Source organism: Gallus gallus, chromosome 18, assembly GCF_016699485.2.
Source record: "Gallus gallus isolate bGalGal1 chromosome 18, bGalGal1.mat.broiler.GRCg7b, whole genome shotgun sequence".
Lineage (NCBI taxonomy): Eukaryota > Metazoa > Chordata > Aves > Galliformes > Phasianidae > Gallus > Gallus gallus.
The window spans coordinates 3,099,510-3,120,675 of NC_052549.1; the positions used below are offsets into that span (position 1 = coordinate 3,099,510).

The 21,166-nt window shown below is 46.1% G+C and overlaps 1 long non-coding RNA gene across 1 annotated transcript in view; it reads right to left on the reverse strand.

Annotated features, from left to right (window-relative positions):
- Positions 1 to 2,789: 2,789 nt before the first annotated feature.
- The window catches only part of LOC121107120, a 56,512-nt gene continuing 38,135 nt past the window's right edge, over positions 2,790 to 21,166 (reverse strand). The window contains exon 3 of the long non-coding RNA XR_005840618.2: positions 2,790 to 6,388. This is a non-coding gene — a long non-coding RNA (uncharacterized LOC121107120). The remainder of the gene's footprint in view (positions 6,389 to 21,166) is intronic.

Here is a 21,166-nt window from a genome sequence, read left to right on the forward strand (position 1 = left end):
CCAACCTTTTTTTTTTTTTTTTTTTTTTTTTTTTTTTTTTTTTTTGTGAGTGTGAAGAGGCCAGTTTTCAATGGTAGTGATAAGTTAGAAGGATCTGTTTGTGCTTCAGACTGTTCCAGAGACAAACTCTTCCCAGATTTGCTCCTCCAGATCCTCCTCCACAGCTCTGTGTAGACCCTGGCTTGGACCAGGAAAAAAGGAGGACCCAGGACCAGTGTGGAATCATTCAGGACCTGGTCATGACCACAGCTGGGGTTTTCCTCAGTACAAAAGTGTGAAGTGGACCCTCCACCATTTGAAAACTCATCTGAAAATCACAGCTTCACATCATACCATCATGGTTGAGGCCCACTCAAGAGCCCACATGAGAGGCAACCCTGACTGCAGCAGAGAGGTTGCAACTAAATGATCTTTGAGGTCTTTTTCAACCCACTTCATTAAACGATTCTATGATTCTATGATACCATGACATGGTAGCTTGGGTTACTTGAGTCACTCATGGAGCACAGCAGGATTTGCTTCAGGAGTAGAACACCTTTCATAACCACACTGGAAGACTTTGAGAGTCTCGCTTTTCTGAAATCCATGGACATGGACATCTAAATTCAGTCCCAGTGGTTTGGGAAGCCTTACATGCTTTGATGTTTTAGCTGATAATCTCATTTTAATGGAGACCTGGGGCTCAGCAGAGGAAGAATTCATCTTTTATTTCTCCAGGAAGGACATTTGATATGGTCACTATGGGAGTCCTTCCAGCTCAACATTTAAAATAGGATTCTAAATATAAGAGCCTATATCCAGAAAAATGCAGAAAAGTCCAAATCATTTTTGGAGATGAAATGAGCAGTCACAGTAGCTACAAGATACCATCTGCATTTATGCTTGAAGGGATTTCACTGTTCTTTCTATTATAAGAGCTGGTTGAAGATATTTCACATTTTTTAACATTTTCACCAAGGATTTGAAATTCCAAATTTTGATGACAAAAATAACATCTCATTCCCCATATTTCTTTTCTTTGTCTAAGCACTTCTCTACCGTTCTAAGCACTGAGTGCAGCAGAAGACAAGCACCCTGAAGAGCAGCAACACCTCCCTCCCTTTGCCTCACTGCCAGGCTGTGCAGATAGAACATGAAAACGCCCAACTTCAGTTCCTTTCTAGATGAAAAGTCTTGTATTTTTTCTCTTATTTTGCAAGGGTATAAATGAATCCCACCCATCCCCTGGACTTAAGCTTCTACAGGTGTGCGTGCTGTTTGCTAACTCTGCATTGCTTGGCAAATTCATCAGGCACAAGCTAAATGCTGTGTCCCTTCCATGGAGAGGCGATGCCTGCAGGCAGCTTGCCCTTTCCTGGGACAGTTCTGTTCAGAAAGACAGCATGGAGCAAAAGTGAAAGTTCAAAGTGAATAAAAGGGATTCAAGGCCCAGATATCCTCACCTGAAGGAATGGTTGAAGGTCCCATAGCTGTTCTTTCTGAAAAAGAAAGAGCATATGGTACACTCCTTGAATAAAGGAAAGGCCTTTGGAAAAGATGCAGCACATCTGTATGTCCATGGAGGAGAGAAATAGTGGCCTTAAATTTCAGAAAAGGTCAAGGTCAGTGTCAGGGTAAGCACTGAGCATGGGCTGAGTGCATGAGGCGGACAGAAGGTGTCCACCACTGATGGTCTATTTTCCCCATAGAGATGCAATCACCCAACCACCTCTTTTCTGAAGCCCACAACAGTCGCATATCAGCCTGGCTTTTTGTACACTGCCCATTCTGCTGTTGAGATTGCCCTCATCATTCTCATCAGAGCAGGTCAGTGGTGCAGCGCTTGTACAGAGCTTTTCTCTACTCTAATGAGCATCTTCACTGAAAGACACCTAATGAATCAGCAGAAGGAGGGGTACCACCATTCATTCCACTTGTCACTTTACATCTGATGCCAGGAATGAACTCCAGAAGCCCAAGAGAAGAGGATTAATTTGTTAATGAGTGTCGAGGAAAGGTCCTGCTGCAGAGGGGTGCTGAGCTGTTCCCCTGACTCATGAGATAAATGTGGCAATGGATGGATGCTGCTCCAAGTCAAACAGTAAAATATGTCTCAGGGGCACAAGGGACCTCCTAAAGGAACCACCATGATATATTTAGGGTTGGATTTTTCAAAGTCACCTAAGGGTAATTTCTTTGGAGTTTTTAGTATAATGTATTGGCTTGCTTGAAAAAGAAAAAGAGGAAGGAAAAGGGAAAGGGAAAGGGAAAGGGAAAGGATAAGGGGAAGGGAAAGGGAAAGGGAAAGGGAAAGAGAAAGGGAAAGAGAAAGAGAAAGAGAAAGAAAAAGAAAAAAAGAAAAAGAAAAAGAAAAAGAAAAAGAAAAAGAAAAAGAAAAAGAAAAAGAAAAAGAAAAAGAAAAAGAAAGAAAGAGAAAGAGAAAGAGAAAGAGAAAGAGAAAGAGAAAGAGAAAGAGAAAGAGAAAGAGAAAGAGAAAGAGAAAGAGAAAGGGAAAGGGAAAGGGAAAGGGAAAGGAAAAGGAAAAGGAAAAGGAAAAGGAAAAGGAAAAGGAAAAGAAAAAGAAAAAGAAAAAGAAAAAGAAAAAGAAAAAGAAAAAGAAAAAGAAAAAGAAAAAGAAAAAGAAAAAGAAAAAGAAAGAGAAAGAGAAAAAGAAAAAGAAACCAATGAGTTCTAAACAAGGAAGAGAAGACAAACAGCCAGTGGTAACTTAAAAGCATTGAGAGCTACGTACTCATTTTGAGGAGAAGGGCTGATGGCTCCGAGCTCAAGACAATGAAGCACACAGCCTCTGTCATATTTCAGGGGAATGTCACCACCTAATTCCCTTTATTTGAAATTGAAACACACTGATTTCATGTCAAGCCAGTTCTCTGTACAGGAGAGCATGTAAAAACATTTCCAGAGGATGTTTAGAGGCATAACACAGGGCTATAACAAGAAATACATGGCAATCTAGCATACAACTATAATTGTATTATGCAGCAGTTATTGATAGCACGACTGACACAATGTCCAATTATAAAGGGGGAAATGGTATCTCTTGCAGCTTAACAGCTACACCATTATATATGGTCATTCTGTACCCTGGGAGAGTTATAAGAGTGGCAGAAATTAATGTTAAAATAATTGATTGGCATTTCCTTAAGATGCAATCGTATCCCTGTAAATCTCCTTCAGATAAGAGGAACAGACCCGAGACATTAAAGGACTTTTGGTAGATGTGCATGAGGGTGATTCTCAATGAATAATAAATGGCTCTAGGTGACTTGTTGTTATGGCTCTGATATTGCATGATATTAACTTTTAAGGCATGCCTTCAGAACTCGGAAACTTTATGGACTCCCATGTTTTATGGTCTTGTAACCCCAAGTCCTTCCTGCTGGAGCCTTTCTGTTCCTCCTCGTGATTACCAGGTAGCTGCTGGCACCGATCCCCTCCTGCACCTTTCTCTCCAAATCAGCTTCCCTAATAGATGTCAGTTTTACTGGGCTGGAATTGAACCACTTTAGACCATATTTCCTCAGACATAAAAGTTATCGAGGGCTTTACTGTTCCTAAGTGATCTATGCACATTAGCTAATTAATTAATCTTGCTGAGTAGCATATTAATTTCTTTTAATTTCCTACCTGATTTGAGAGGCAGCATTTCCCTGAAACTAGTGTGGTGGTATAGGGAAGGATTTGCAGATTCAGACTTTCAAAGTCAGCCTGGGAGCTCTGCTCTGAGTTGTGCAGCAACACCTGCAAATTCTTACCTTCACACGTAAGGGGTGCATCTTTCTGTCAACAAAACCACCACTCTGGCCTAAAAAGGTCTTTTACTATAAGTGGACTGGAAACTTACCCCGTTTCCAGAGCCGCATACAAAAGAAGATTGAGGTGCCTCAACCCAAGCCCAATGTGGCACTCCAGCTTCTCTGCTTATCCCTAGTTTATAAAATCATTAGGGTTAGGGATAGCGTTAGGATCATAGAATCACTGACGTTGGAAAAGACCTCTAAGATCATCCAGTCCAACCATTTGCCCATCCCCACCACGTCCCTCAGTGCCACATCTCCATGGTTCTTGGACACCTCCAGGGATGGTGATTCCCCACCTCCCTGGGCAGCTGTGCCCCTGCATCACCATTCTTTCTAAGAAGAATTTTTTCCTAATACCCAATCTGAAACTCTCCTGGCACAACTTAAGGCCATTAGTTACACAATTACCATAGCAAGTGCAGAGATGCTTTGGTCTGAAGACCAACCTCGCTCTGAAGCTTTCCAGCCAGGTCCTCCCAAAAACTCACCCCAATGGGGCTGTCTGAGGGCACATCCACCCCACAGCTGGTCCTGTCTACCTGTCCTGTTTTTCCCTTCCATAGCTCATCTCCTGGGAGGGAGCTCAGCCTGCCAGTCTGGATGACATCTGGAGTTGTGGCATGGGGTCATGCCAGGGCTTTGGCCATATTGCAGCCATCACATCTCATAATGCAGTGAGGGAGATAGATAGCTTTGGGCACCCATTTGCCCAAATGTTCTGTTGGTGTTTTGCTCCTGAAAAAAAAATACCCACAGATGGTTTCTGTTTTAATGTCTGAAGCCTGAACATGGGTGCCCACTGAATGTGTGGTGAAAAATTAGCCTTTGAACCCTGAAGGTGATGGTCAAACTGGTCCCCTCTGAACTGGGGTGTCTGTACAACCTGTATCATTTTTATAAGAGTGACAGCTGTCATCCAACTTGATTCATCGTTTCATTCAGCACAAATCTCAGCCCTCAGTGTGCCACTCAGAACTGAAGAATATGCTCAGAGGTGTTCTCACCCCCAAACCCTCGTTCCTAGACAGTTACAGATATACCATGCCCTGAATTTGGCTGCACCAAATGCAGAAGCTTTAATACCATTTCCTACGTCTGTATGTGGGACAGGGACATGTATGTAGGTATAAGTCATCCAAAGGATCACAATCCAAAGGATTACCTCCAGCCCATGCCTTTTACCAAGACCTAATTATGTTCCTTTGTCCTTGTCATTTGGACTGTGCTACAGATGGTGATGTGGCTGGCACTCACTCCATTGCTGACCTTCTCAGGAACTTTTTATTCTCCTTTTCTTCTTCTTTTTAAATAATTTCTCAGCAGTCAGATCAGCTGTTTATATTTAAAGGTTGTCAAACTCATTTAAGTTCGCAAGAACCTTCCCCTCTCTGAGTGGGCTGAAAGAGGGCAATGCTCCCTTTTGTCTTCTCTGTGATGTTTTTAATTGCCTTCAGCTTACAAATGCTGGGGGAAAAAAAATAAATATATAAACCTCTTCCCTTTTTCGAGATAGTTTTGCTAATGGATGGTAGAGATACATGCATGCATTAATATGTAAAAGTAGCATCTTCCCTTCTGAAGGCATGCATATACACACACATAGAGGGGATGCAAAACAAAACAACAAACCCAAACATGGTGGGCTTTTTTTGTATCACACTGTCTGGGTTGTCAGGTAGGGAAATTAGCCCATCTATCAAACACCTCTCATTTCCCATCACTTCATTTTCCATGAAAACCTGTAGGCTTTTAACAAAACTTCGTCACTTTTCCCTCATTACTGTCTTTCTTTTTTTACTCCCCCCAGTTTTTAAGCGACAAAATCCTGAGGGATTTGTGTCTAAAAGAGAAACTTTGGAGCTTTTCTGTTTCTTGTATGAACCAAAAAGAAGTAATGAGGAATATAAATGCATCCTGTCACTTCACAGCTTGTGAACAGAGCTGTGATGACCCCAACGGATGACACTGGTCTGTGAAGGGAGGGAGGCAAATGGGAGCTTGGCTTTGGAGCAAGAACATGAGAGTGAGCAATGTTACCGAGCAAAGGACTGCATGCAGAAGGGCCCATGAGCCTTGGTCTCAATGGCAAAGGGTTAGGTTGGGTGGATCCTGAGCAGAGACTGATGATGGAGGACCTGCTGATGAGGGTGTGGATGTGCCTTGTGTGCCAAAGCACCTCAGGTGCACCTCACCCCCCCGCGTTGTGTTCTTTCTGTTCCCTTTACTTGATGTTGTGGTTCCTCAGTAAATCCTTTATGTTTCTAAATTTATGAAAAAGACAGAGCAGAAAGGAAAGCTGGAGCAGCTGGGGATGCCTTGGGGATGGCACTTCCAAGCCCCGAAGATTACTGAGCTATCGCATTGCACTTAATTGTTGCGGTGTTGAGCAAATTGCATTAATTACAGCGGCACATCTGGCCTTTTTATCAGGGACTGTGCAGTTCTGGTTTTGATCCCGCAGTGACAGACTGAGCCGGTATCAGCACCGCGGGTAAACATTCATTGCACCAGGGAAGGAAGATCTCATTTGTGGGAAGCATCCGACCGCTGGCAGCACGGGAGCTGCCTGGGGAAGCCCCCAGTGAGCCCTGGAAAGCAAAACACAGTCATTAGCAAAGTTCAATCACCGTGGCTCCGTGATAGCAACAGCTTTTCTGCCCAGGACAGCTGGACTTTCCCACTTTCCAATTAAATCAGCATCCACCCTCTTTGTGGAGCTGCTTTACGGAGCATAATGGACACAAATGGTTTAGTGGGCGTGGTGGGGATGGGCTGACGGTCGGACTAGATGGCCTTAGTGGTCTCTCCCAACCTTAATGATTCTATAATTCAAATGATGAGCCAAAGCCAAAGCTGTGCTCACCTAGGAGGTCACTTTCCCTTTGCAGCCCCTTCATTGTATGGAGTACTTCTCCAGAAAGGATTAATGCACCCTAATTTTTCAGTTCTGAAAGTGGGTAATGTACATATCGCCCCATCCACAGCTCTTTGGGGGAAAAAAGATCACCTTCCACTTGGTCCCTACACCAAATCACTGCATACACACTCCCTTCTTTCATGACAGGCATTTTTAAGAATGCGTCCCCCCAGTAGCGCAGGTAAATGATACTTCGGTCTCTACATCAGGAGCTATTCTTAAGTAACGGGCCATGAATGGAGCTAAATTACCTAATGGAGCCAATTATCTAAGCAGGTAATAACTTTTGGTTAGCTTTTTTATTACCAGAAACTTCATCTGTTGTTTACTTTAGCAACATTTATATCCCAGCGCATTGGGCATGGCATTAAAAACCTCAAAGGTTACAGAGAGGTTGAGCTGAGCAAAGGGAGGGAGAGGGGAGGAGAAAGGAATGAAGCAGCAGCACTCAGCTCAGCTGCAATGTCAACATTGACTTAAGGAGTGGGCAAACCCGCACACAGGCTCAGATAATACAAACAAACTTGTCTGGGTCGCAATTAGATTAAAAACGTTAACTTCCTATATAGAGCTGAGGAAAATGGCCTGTTGGGAGGACTTTCAGAAGACAGCTTCCAAAGCCTGTAATTTCTACACTAATAGAGTCAGCCCTCCTCGAACTCTGCAGCATGGCCTGATGCTGGGCTTGGCCCCCTACACCCCCAGCTCCACTCTAATAGGAGAGAAATGACCTTAAGTGCTGTTTGTGACGACCTGGAAATTGTAGATAATGACACAGTGCTGGGACAATTACTCCGCCCCTCTGATCCCACACTACCAGGGCAGTGTTTCTTGCAGGATGGCTGCACTGTGCTCTATGGAGTTTTTTGGGGGTGCTGCTGCAGCCAGGTTGGGTTGTTTTGCCCCATACATTGGGGCCAAAGTGCTGAACCATGGCAGACACAGGAATGTAAGTCAGCTTGGGCATGGCTTCTCCAACAAGGCCTTGGTTTGAATCAAACTTCTCAGCATCCCTGCTAAATTCTTTCCATGTTAACTTGGGGAAGGATGTTGGCAGGGTCCTCCAAGGTTTTGGGTGCGGAGGAGTTGCACATGGGGCAATGATTTCCCAAACAGCAGGGGACAGATGCTGAGCTGATGCTGAGCACCTGGTCATTGCCTGTGGCCGGGCTTTGCCAGCTTCCCACCTATAGAGGGAGAAGGGAAAGGAAAACTTCAGCCCAGGAGCTTAGAAAGAGCTCACTTGTACATTCAGCCCCAGCCAGGCTCCCGTAGGAGGCACAGGCACAGACATGGTTGCACAAGGCTGTGGCAGATTTGCAGTTGTATGGGGTAAGTGTTTGCTTCCCTCTCTGTATAATTACTGTTACTGATATCATTAGGGTGCTCCACTTGGCACATCCGTTTGCTTGGCAGCTCCAGCTCAGCACTGGGCTTTCCAGGCTTTAGAAAGCTTTGCAACACTTCTCCTTGAGCACACATTCTGCAGCTAAACGAGTAATTATCCGGGAGCTTTAATCAACCTTCATTTGAGCTGAATTCAACACTAAATTTGTTGCAAACTCTCTGAAGCATGAATGCATGCAGGGGTTTTTGTTCAGGGAAGGCCTTCAATTGCCGCCTTGGTTTGAACAGAAACTTTCTGTTTCCTACAACTGCTCTCTCGCCTTGCAGGCTTGAAATGAATGGGTGCTTGGGAGTGCAGTCCCAGCACAGCTCTGCCAGGAAACAGCTCAACATCTGCCCTCAGCGCAGACGGTTTTATTTATGTTCCCGTTGGCAAAAGAAAGGAGGTGGTAGAAAAGGTGTTTCCTAACAAAAACAGCCGAGGAGTTTGACTTCCATCCACGGTCCCATTTAAAATGCACAGTTGCAGAAGAACTTTGAACGGTGCGTAGGGAATTTCAATCCTGCTTGGGGATCCATTCCCTTCATGGAGAGGCAGGCGTGCTCAGCATGGAGAGGCAGAAACCACGGCTGCTTTGCGCAGTCCCAAGTCCCAACTCCGGTTTCCAAACCAGAGTCACTCTTACACAGTTATAAAATGTGACTGGTGCTGATGCTCTGCACACAGATGAACCCAGGCTGGACTCTTCCCATTCAGCTGCTGCAGAACACTTGTGCGGACAGTTACACCTTCTGATACGAGCTGGCAGAATATAGATCATAAAGCATGTCCACACAACATCACTCAACTTTTAACCTAATAGGATGTGGCTGATTGTAATTCTGCTTCCAGAATTGGGAAGATTTTGTTTGCAAGCAACAGAATCCTCCCGTTCTCCTGATTGCTTGTTCCAGTGGTTAATTTTTCTCACTCTTAAAAATGCATGCCTTATTTCTCATTTGAATATCTCTAATTTTAATTAGCAGCCATTGGCTCTTGTTGCTAAATTAAACAGTCCTTTGCTATTAAGAGTCCTTGCATTCAGCTGATACATACTGCACTGCATTTCCTTTGCTAAACTAAACGCATAATGATTTTTAAATCTCTCACAACTCAGCATTCCAGGTGCTCAATAATTCCTGTGTCCCCTATCAATATATAGATGAGCAGACCACCAGTGGGAGGAGCAACACTGAGCATTGGAGCTGCAACCGGACTGGAAAATGGAGAGGGACAGAGCCATGGGTGAAGAGACAAAGACAGTGATGGGTGAATCAATGGATGGTTTAGTGGCCTTAGTGGGGCAGCAGTTCTGACCAGGGAGAGCTGCTGTACATAGAATCATAGAATGGTTTAGATTGTAAGAGACCTTAAAGATCATTTAGTTATGCTCTCTCCCGTGGGCTGGCTGCCCCCCATCAGATCAGGCTGCCCAGGGCCCATCCATGGCGTTGGGCACTTCCAGGGATAGAGCACCCACACTTCTCTGCGCAGTCTGTGCCATGTCCTCACAACACATCCCCTTGCTCTGGTAATGAGGCCATTGACTCCAGTTTCACCTGGAAGCCATATCCTGCTGTTGGTCACATGGAGAAACCTCCTGTGCCTCCCCACATGGCCCAGTGCTTCTGTTCCTCCGCTGAGCAGCCACTTCTGCCCCATCCCTGGAGGTACCTATGGCACCCTGATCTAGTGGTTGGCAACCCCGCCCACGGCATGGGGCTTGGAGCCTTATAATCTCTGAGGTCCCTTCCAACTCAAGCCATTCTACGATCCTCTGATTCTTCCCTCCCCTGCAAGAAGCTCCAGATCCCACATACCCTGCTTGGCATCCCAAACGTGCCAAACTGGCAGGAGCAAAAGCAACTTCTTATTTTTCTTTTCTGTCCTCATTCGACTCTGGCCCACGGCCAGTCGCTATCTTCATTTATTGTAATGAATTTGTGCCATTAATATGTTGGCTGTGCGGAGCAATCGCAAAGTAGTACATTAGGACAAAAGCTATTGCTCTGGATGCCAGCGCTTTATTGCTGCTGCTGATTTACGGGCTGATAAGCAACGCCGCGCGTCCTTGAGATGGGAAAAGGACAGGTAGTGTGGCAGGGACCCGCATTGTGGCAGGGTGTGGGATTTCCCAGGCCTCGCACAGCTGGGGGTGGACTTGACGATTCCATCTTTTCTCTGGAAAACGTCTTCGCCTGAGTGTGAGCCCGGAGGAACGCCGCAGACAAAGCCAGTGTGAAAGTCCCAGGCGCTTGGAAAGGAGATTAAATGCCGTCACAATACTGTAGGTTTGGGAGCTTCTGTGTGAGCAGCTCATAATAGAGCCATGTCATCACTTTATTGCAAAGATACGATAAAGACAGGCATTATACGGTGTTAACATTTAACAGCCATAACTTAACTTTCAAAAGACTTCGCAGACCAAGTCACAGTGAATTGTTTCTTTCTCCGCGTTTAATCCCGGGCTCACATGCTATAGAGCAAGAGCATTTACAGCCAGCGCTAAGCACAGACAGCCAGACCTGTCTGCCTGTCAGCTCCGCGAGTAATCCCCTGAAGAGCAGCCGTACATAGAGTGATTTAAAGGGAAAGCATGGAACAAGGGGAGCACAGACAACACAGAAACCACTGTCAGAAAGAGATGCCAAGCAGCCCTGTCCCGGGGCTGATCCTGTGCCCAGCAGTGCCAGTCTCCCTGCAGTGCTTATGGCTACAGGATACGACCCGGAGTTGCCAAGTTATAGGAAGAACTCAAGCACCCGGAGTTTATAAAAGTGGGATGACGTGGGAGACGGCCTCTCGAGTCAAAAAGCGACTGCTGTGGAGCTGGGAGGAAAATCCCCATGGCTGGAGCAGGGGGAGAGCATCACGGCTGTGACCCCAGAGCTGGGGTCAGCCCCCGCGCAGGGACATCCCCCTGGGAAATGGAGCGGGCAGTGCGGGGCACGGTCACTCCCCCTCTTAATGAGCCCTGTCAGCTTGCCTTGCATTTTAGCTAATTAATTACTCCACTTCGGAGCTGCGCTTTGAGTTGACACCAGCACCACAGGAAGGAACGGGGGTTGATTTCAATCCCCTCTCTGTTTGTTTGCTCTCACAGTCCGGATCCACACAACAGGAAACGTTGGGTGAGTGCTCAGGGAAAATAGTCAGCAACGCTATCTGAGAGCCATATCAAAGAGATTTGGGCCAGAAGTGGACCCAGCTACTGTGAAGCTATTAGCAGCATCTCAGGCTTCCTGTGTACAGCGGGTTAGGGGGCGAGCACTGCCCACATGTTTGCTTGCTGGAATAGTCACCAGCACTGCCATGAACTCACAGCCCTGAACAGACCTTCCGAAAGTAGTTCAGAGTGGAAGCAGCAGGAAGGAGGGATTTTCTGGCCTGGAATATTTTCGCCCTTTAAGGGCTACAGTGCAAGATCTTCCTTGAGTGGGTCTGTTGCTGGCATGCTGGGAGCAAGCATGCACCAACGCATGCAAGATGGCAAGATGGGTGAGCGAGGCTGTGCAGATAGCCTGACCTCACTCAGGGCAGCAACACCAGGACAACAGCATTGGGATCATCACTGGGAAAGCTCAGAAAGCTCCAGCGGAGTGATGTATAAGGAAAAGCTGCAGGTGAGTTCAAAGGGAACAGCCAACTCTGGCTTCTGGCCCACACACATCTCCATGGGCACAGCTGAGGACTTGCAGGAATTGGAATGGGAAATGGGTGGAGGGTGATGGCCTGGGCTGGGGGCTGCTGATCTCCCCCAGGGGCTGCACTTAGAGGCTCAGAGCAGTTGATGAGGAGATTTATGCCTTGTTAATACTAGAATTGAGCAATCACTGTGATGAAATCCATGCTCTGCATTAATGAGGGGATGAGGCACTGGGGCCGAGCTTTGCATTTCCCTGGGTGGACAAAAGGGATGATCTATGCCCAGATTCAATCTCTCCCTCTCAAAAAAGGGGACATGCAAGACATGGAATGGTGATGTCCGTTCTCCCTACATGCAAACATTACCACTGCCCAGCCATGATTCTCCCATCACCAGTCTGACATCAGCTCTGCAGTACTATTGCATACTGGAATATGGCTTTGCTGTAATAACTTCCTATTCAATGAGTTGTCACAAGGGCAAATTGGAGGAAAAATGTGCCCTGAGCCTTGTGCCCTGAGCTCTGCAGCAGTGTGGCCAGGAGGGAACCTGCAGTGAGCATCTGGTCAAGGCAGTATTTTCCTCCAAAAATGGGTGGATGAGGAAACCATGCAAACACCAATTGGAAACTGCTGTCCTGTTGGCCACCAGGAAACAAAGCTCTCCAGCAGCTCTGCAAGGAGCCTGGCTGCAAAACATCAGCGCTTAACTCGTGCCCGGGGACCCGGCCGAGGTTAATCCATTGCCATTAAGGATTTATGACACGGCATTGCAGCGTGCCTGGGGAGCTGGGCACCAAAACCCACGTGCCCCATTGCTGCCCACCCCTCTGTGCAGGAGCAGGAAGCATCCCATCAGTGGGGCCATATTCAGCTCTCTTTAACCTCCCGCCCTGCTCGCTGCCCTGCGCTGGAGGGGCAATTAAGCCCTGTTCCCATGGGAGCTGTCGGAGAGAGGAACTGGAGAGGCATTGGAAGCAGCAAGCATCCCCCCCCGCCTGTGTCATTAGTATAAATTGTGTTTGTGCAAGTTATATTTTACGGCAGGCGTGTCAATTAGTGTGTGAAATTTAATAACCCAATTGAGCTTCCCTCACTCAAAGCTAAATTGAAATCTGTTGCCTGTTTGGGAAAGTGAAGGGGCTGTCATGGGTGGGAGGCCGAGCTGGTGGGTGGGTAGGGCAGCACAGGGGAGGTTTTCATGTTGATTAAAAATGGGGAGGGTTTTGTTAGCCCTAGTCAGGCAATCAGCAGCAGCTTTGCTTAGAGAGAGCAGCTGATATTATTATTAGTAGTAGTAGTAGCAGTAGTAGTACTATTTAAGGTGGTAACTTGCTGAAAGAGAAGGCATGGGAGGAAGAAAGAGTAATGTTAATATGAACACTTTTCTTCATGTTTCTAGTGCGGGGCAAATTGTATCTCCCAGCACCTGGAGCCTGCAGCCTCACTATGAGGAGGAGGAGGAGGAGGAGGCAGTGAACCCATCCCATGGCAAGGCAATGGGTGAAGTGGGCATCTGCCTAAATCCCATCTGGCCACACACCTCAGAGCTGGAACATGCAAGATTTTGTTGATGGGACCAATAATCAGAGCACAGTGTAATCAGCCCCCTGGGATGTCTGAGGCAAGCAGAAACTACTGGCTTCTTTCACAAAGCACAAAGCTGATGTCTGAGTCGGCACGTTTGATAACAAACGTGGTTTCTCAGAGCCCCTTTGTTATCAGGTTGTGCTGAGGAGGAGCACACCAGGACACGATGATGCTGACATCCAGATGAGCACAGAAATGATAACAAAGCCCAGCAGGACAGTTTGTTCACTTCTCCCTCCAGCAAGGGCATTGCTGGTGGTCTTATCTCTTGCAAAGCACAAACCAGAGCAGCCAGGAGCCTTGCATAGTTTTCCTGGGCTCCCTGCTGGAAGCACCCCATGAATGAGGTGCCCAACCCCAGGGCATCAGGCCTGCAAGCATCCCACCCTGATGGTTGGGAGAAACTGCAGGAGTGGCAGCAAGGACATTGGGAAGGGAAGTTGGTGATACAGCATTTGGGACTGCAGACTTTCAGAATGCCCAGACCCAAGCTTGAAGTGTGAGGGACTCACAACTCCATATCATGGGTAACCAGAGACCTGGAAGAACAAACCCAGAGATGGTGCCATACCCCAAAATGATCCCTTCCAAACCTGAGTGACAGACATCCTCTCTTATAGGGCCACCCAACTGGGATATCACCATCCTTCCCAGGGCGTTCATTCCATCACAAACAGCTTTCAGGCTCTGGTCATCAGGCAGATTGTCCAGCTTTGGCAATTCCAAGCCATGTTCACAAGACACGGGCTAATTTCTGATAAATTCTCACCAACTGAATCCAGCTCTGCTAGATCCTGTTACAATGAGAGGGGAGAAGAGATGGCAGTTGGACCACTTGCTGTTGAGGTCTTGGATGTTGCAAAAGACTTTATTCTGTCCTATCTCCGGCCCAGACTGTTTTGCTGAGATCTCATCCCATCCCTTCTCCTCCCTGCACAGATATACTCCAGCCAGGCTCCATTTCAAATCTCTCCTGGGTTGCTGGTTTCAAAGCTTTCCAAAGAGTATCATCATCCAGGAGACAGATGTCTAGGACTACTGGGCTTCCTTGGGGGAAAGCAGCACTGAGGATGGTTTTGTGGTAGCATCTTTGCACCAAGCCCTGCTTAAAATGTAGACAGTGAGCTGGAAGCAGCAAAGAAATGTTTATGGAATTGCTTTCACGGGCACTGTGCATGTGGTGATAGGTTTATAAATTAGGTCATACCATTTCCTGAAATGTATGTGCAACGTTCTGGATATTTAATGGCATAAAGACGTAATTAGCTGCAGCTTTGGAAAACAGCGTCACCTTGATTTGAAGGAAACTGTTAAATAAGATTGGGTTACCATGCTGAGCAACCCATTGCAAAGATACAATCTGAGGAGGGAACCTGACCCTGCCAGGATTTCCTCTGCAGTGTGTTTGCATTGTATATGCATCTAATCTGGAGCAAATATCTACATTTCTCTGTACCCCATTCAGACCTAAAGGAAAAAAAAAGTAAGCTGAGTAGCTTCACTGAATGCTAAAATAGAAGAAATTTGTTGCAGGAAGGAAATTTTAAGGTTATGATCTGCATGGTCCCAGGTGCATTTTTAAAGCATCTGAAATGTTAGAAGTCTCCTATGTCCTCCAAGAACCTTGAGAAGAGAGAGAAAATGCTGCATAGCAAAGGTCTTTAGGAAGATGGAATGTGAAAACAGATTAAATATAAGATTTGGGATCCCAATGACCCCTACGTGTTTTTCAGTCAACAGCAAAATACCGTGAGAGACTTCAGTCTCCTTCATGTAACCAGCAAACCCCGAGGTATCCTGAGACACCAAACCACTCTGGGTCTTCTAAACTACCCAACCACTTGTCCCCTTATCTTTTGACCAACAAGGCTTAGTTTTCAGAGGAAGTGAATGAGATATTTTAACAGGGTAAGCCAAGGCTGGTGGGAGATGCAGAATAGATGCCCATATCCTGAGGTCACATCCCCGTGCTGAAGGTATGGCTACACACCATACAGAAGTGTTTTGAGACCTCCAAAATCAGCAGAATTGCTAAGTGACAGGGCACCTAGAGCAGACAACTCACTGCATTGACTGCTGACAATGAGCTGACAGTGACACTTCCAGCAAATAATAAATGGCTGAGAAAGAGGAATTTGAAATGCAATGCCACTGATGAGCCAATGAGCATGGGCACCTGGAGGGCACGGTCTCTTCTCCATTTAGGAATCACAGCTTTGCTTTTGGGCCCTCTTGACCCAAAAAGAAAACCCCAATTATGTACTAATACAGAAACTGAGCAGTCTACTCTGTAGAGAAATGTGTTGACAAAAAATATTGCTTTCAAAAGAAATGTTCTTTATTTTTTCAAGAGAGAAGGAAACCAGATAATTTTTCAGGGCCAGGAGAAGAAAACAAAAACAAAAACAAAAACACAATAACAACATCAGAATATCTTTGTTTTGTAATGCTTGAAAATAACTCTCAGGAGTCAAGGAGAATGGTGATAAAAATGAGAAATGTTGAAAATGGGAAGAAGGGAAGGAATGAGAGGGCGGGGTGCAGGCTTGTAGGAGGAGCTGCAATTACTTGACAGAAAAACAGGGGTCTGCTGAATCTGTAGGGTGTTTCATTTACAGTCCTTTGGTCTGGAGAAGCACTGAACTTACACTGAACCCCATCCCCGAGGTGAAACCTTCCCTCTCCCACCTATGCAGCTCAGGCTCCCAAGAAGCACTGTTTCATTCCCCCTCTCTCCCCTCCATCCATCTCAATATCCATGTTCCCAAGTTGCCTGATGTGCCGTTTATGACAGAAATAACCTGCCTTGGCACTGACACTTGAATTTCACTTAAGGTTCGTCGCGTTATTAATGACAAGATCAATATTGCCAAAGCCGCAGTAAGAGCTCTCGCCATCCATCTGCCTCCCACCCTCCCCTCCGAGGCGCTCCATGTTTTAATGCTCCATCTTCTTTCAAGGGTATGGGCTCAGCATGGGAAGGAGAATCTCCCGCTGCCGGGGACGCGGTGCTCAGTCCTTGGCAGCTGCCCCAATGTATTTCTCCCGAGCCTTGAATGCTGAGTGATGAGGTTTGGGAGAGGGATAACCCACAGGCTCTGTCTAATCAGAGAGACTGTGGTGGCCTTGCTGAACCCTCCCGGCACAATTAGGTAATCACGTTGGCAGACAAGCCTGATTCATGTCGCTTTACCATCAGCAAAGGGATATCTATCACCCCTGCGACAGACCCGTTATTGCCGCAAACCACTTCAGCCCAACCGGTTAAAAACCCCTTGTAAAAGCAAAATAAAAAAAGGGGCTTGGACATATTTTATGGCAAATTAACTTCTAACGTATTCTTTCCTGCCTCGTATTAAGATCCCACTCTCAGCTGACACCTGCAGCAAGGCCTGTGTTCCTCATGGCATGTAAGGGCTCAAGATCTCTGCAGACACTGTGGGACATTCAGGACAATGCTGATTTGCTCTCACTTCTCTCCATTGGCTCCAGAGGAACCCAAGGTGAGGTTTTGGGTGGTTGTGAAGAGTCAGGAGTTGGACTTGATGATCCTTATGGGTCCCTTCCAACATGGGATCTTCTGTCGTTCTATGATTCTTGTTCCATGGACTGACCCTATTCCTATGATGACAGCTTTCCAGGAATGCCAAGGCAAAGGCACCCAAACTCAACCTGAAGCACCCAGCCTGCTGATACCAAGCTTCTTTAGCTCTGTTCCCACTGGACCACCTATGGATGTCGATGAAGACAACAAGGAGACTTAATGGATTCAAACAAGCTTTGGATGAATCCTTCAAAGCACCCTGGAAATTCAGCTGTTTCCCCAGTTCTACTCTGCACAGATCCACAGGTGGACCAGGAATGGATGGAGGAATTATATTAGCCCCAATGTGCAGTGCAGCACCCCTGCTCCTCATCCAACAGATCCTGAAGGGCCGTCCCCAAATCTGTGGTTTTATTGCTCTACTGGAATTGTGCTCTGGACCTGAAGACTTCCAGGCAAAGCACAGAGCTTTTCCATAGGCTCCAGAGGGCTCCTCAGGGCTGAGCCATTCCCAGAACCGCCCGTCCCTGACCTCAGACAAGGCTCCAATTAGGACTTTCAGTTATTTTTCTTTGAAACAAACACAGGGCAATGGGGAAAAGCATCCTTATCATCTGGGGATATTCACATTTTTACTACATTTTCTTTCAGTTCTGATTTTTTTTTTCCCCAGAACCAGTTAATCCATTTCTTTTGGACTTGTACCTTCAAGGCAAGAGCTGCAGCTCAACGTGCGGCCAAGCCATTCCAGAAAAATGCCTTCACTACAGAACATGAACTTCCCATTATAGAGGCTGCATATGTGCTCTGATTGATCCCTAAACTGGCATTTCAATTTATTTCCCACTGGAGGACTCATTCATTACAGAGAAATAAGACTATTAAATGCATGATAAAGCACATGCATCAACAGACGAGAATGGTGGTTACTTTACTGTACCTATCTAAACAATAGCTGATAAATAAAGCCATTCATGATCACATAGGACCTTTTAAAATGAATAAGGAAACAGTAATATGCTCATTATTAAAGCAGCTGATTAAAAAAAATAGCTTGCCAGCATTAACACCACACACACTTTGCTGCTGCATCCCTGGCTGTGGGACGGAGGCAGCTCGAAGGCACAGATTGCGAGCAACCTGCCTGCAACCTGCCCAAGTCCCAGCAGCCTGCAGATGTGTGCAGCTGTGCTGATGTGGCAGCAGGCTCTTACCTCCAGCAGCAGGGAAAGATGCCCAAAGGAGCCCATGCAAGCTGCTTTTTTCAAGCTTCCATCGCTTTTTCTTTAACTACTGCATTGACTTTCTACCCAACAGCCTCTGGAGAGAAGCAGAATAGTGGGGCAGGTGTAGAATTCTTTATACATATCATAGAACCACAGAATGGCTTAGGTTGGAAGGGACCTTAAAGATCATCGAGCTCCAACCCCATGCATATGTACGTATGCATATGGTTGGTTTCTTTCTTTTTTTTTTTTACCTGTCAAAAGAGGAAAGATAGAGATGGCAAAGAAAGACAAGACATGGAGAAAGGAAAATGAAGAGGAAAGGAGAAGTGGATCTTTATGAAAATGAGGAGATAGGTGTCCATAAAGGCTCTGAAGCGGGACATAAGAGCAGTGGCTTTGAAGTTTCTTTGCAAATCAAACCAGGCTGGTCCTTTCTCTGCCCATTTTTGAGGACACTGAACAGTCCCACCACTGCTACAACAACCCCATAAAAATTTACTGTCAGCTTTTTTTCTCTGTCCTTTTCCCCCACTTCGACCACATCCTTAGACCTCCAAGAAGCCAATGCCAGGCTAAGTAGTTGTGACATAACTCAGCAGGTTTTCCTGAGCTCTAATTGAATTATAAGCCATCACTTTATGGCCGCATGTAAAAATCCCACATGTTCCTTGCACAGCATAGTCAGTTCTTGGACCCAGTGGTGTGGCACTGGGCTGTGGACCACTCAGGAACCACAGGTGACATCTCACCCCTGCAGGTTGGTGCTTTTGGGTCCAGGTCAGCACCCACACTGCAAATCTGCACCCAAGCAGCTCGTGTGCTGGTTGCAGTGAGACAGAGGGGGGAACCAGCAGCACACAAATGGCTGTTTTGGTCTCCCTCCTGAGATAAATCACTTATCTGTTTTTTCTCACTATGCACTGCATGGCAGTTTATGAAGCAGCTGTCTGAAAGGAAATTTACTGGACAATTAAATGTGCTGACTTTCAAGCAGTGCTCTCGAGGTGGAGTCTAAAATTATTGGGTGTGAAATGCAAATAGATTTAACAGTTTTACTGCTATTTATATGACATTCACCCATTCCTAGCTGTTTTTCCTCCCCCCTCTTTTTTTCTTTCTTTTTTTTTCTTTCTTTTTCTTTTGCTCTGATTTTAAACGGCCCCAACTTTCACAGGTTTTAACAACCTCAGACACATGCAGTAAAACCTGAAGCGCGTTCCGAAGCTGAACAAACCCAGATCAGTGGAGGGCAGGAGGAGGAAAACAAATTCTATCCCAATCCCTTAACAAAATATTAATTTAGAAATAAGCCGGTAATTACATTCAGCTTCGGGTCTGCCCCACAATCCTCTGAGGCAGTTCTTATTCAATAAGGTTTTGGCCGGCACCCAAGCAACCTCCAACTTGCAGTCGCAAATGGACCCGGTGAGCAGCTCTGGTTCTTGGGAGCCCTTCCCCATAGAGTGCAATGGGACAGCCCCAAAGAAATCCCCTTCCCAAGGGCATTCCCATGAAGCACCTCTTTCCCAAGCATTCCCCTGAGGTTCAGCACGATCTCTCAGAGCAGGGATGGAGTTTTTATGAGCCTTCATTCCTTCCTGCTACGTTACATTAATGACCAAAACAGTTCACGGCTTAATTAAAGATTAACCGTTGAGATCAGTAAAGCAAGATTGCTTCTCCCGCTGTTTTTCATCCCTTCACACTTCTTGCAGAGCCCTGCCTGGGACAAAGCAAAGCAGCCCCTCCAGCACTGTGCAGAATGGAAGATTTCCATGCCTTTTGGCTCATCTGATTCCCTCATTTAACTGAGGGCAGGCATCTCCCGTGCTGCTCACCTCCTCCTGGACCTCACTCTACAAAAGGTGCCACTCTGCTACACAGAGATTTGCCGTGCTATCCTTTGTAGCACGTATCTTTTGTACCTTTTAGGGACTTCTTGTACCTGTAATCTCTGGTGCTGTAAGATTTACCACTGCTGAGGAGGAGCACTTGCTGCTCAGATATCTTAGGCTGTTGTGAGTTCCTCTGTACCAAAACAATCCTAATCTCAGCCAGGCTTGGGGACAACACTTCACATTTGTTTTGTTCTCTGTGTCTGTGCTCGTGACCTTCATTACCTTTTGCAAAGCTGATCAACAGCCTCCTCTACCAGACTCTTCCATCCCTGTGTTGTTGTGAATTATTATCTGTTACTGCTTAAAAACTGAATTCACGAGTTGTATTGGTGGGTGAAGGAGCCATTGCTGGTGTGGTCAGACAGGCACCATCCATCTGTCCATCTGTCCACCTGTCCTGCTACCACCGTGACCTCAGTGCTGCACGATTAGCTCTAATAAATAGATGCATCTGCACTGAAATCTACACAAAACTCACCCATTCGCCTCCCAGTCTTACAGAGAATTCTACTCATTTTGCTGGATTTCTTTCTTGTCCTCCTTGAATACAGCCATGGCACAGCCAAGCCATTCCAGCCTCGGTGAGACAGATTTGGCAAACATAAACATGGTTTGACTGAAGTTCGTCTCACCAAGGGCTCATTTACCAGTATCCCTCCTATGCCCTGGGGCTGAGCAGAGAGCTGAAGTGAAACCTTCATTGGTGTCCATCCTCCTGCTCCAACCCATCTCACAGGGAATCTGGTGCACCACCCTCTGTTTGCAGCTGCAGTTATAGAGATCCGCTCAGGTTTTCTTCCATCTCTACAGAAATTAAATCAGATGTGGAGAAAGTGGAGCACTGTCTGGAATGTGAATGCCTTCTCCTCCACCCTTCCATTACAGAGCTTGTATTCCTGTAACTCACCCATCAAGACAAACCTGCCAAGATCTTTCTTTGCAATCTAATAAATAACAATAATAAGCATTCTACCAACTCATATTTCTGCAAGTTGGCAGTGATTTATTTTTTTGGCTCTTGCATCTGAAATAACTGAAAATATTCAATGAGATAAATGAAAAATCTTGCTTCTCGTCTTGAAGTGAAGTTTGCCAACCTGGAAGGCCTTTAATAATGATTTTCTGATAAACATACACTCACTGGCTCTCCTTTTGG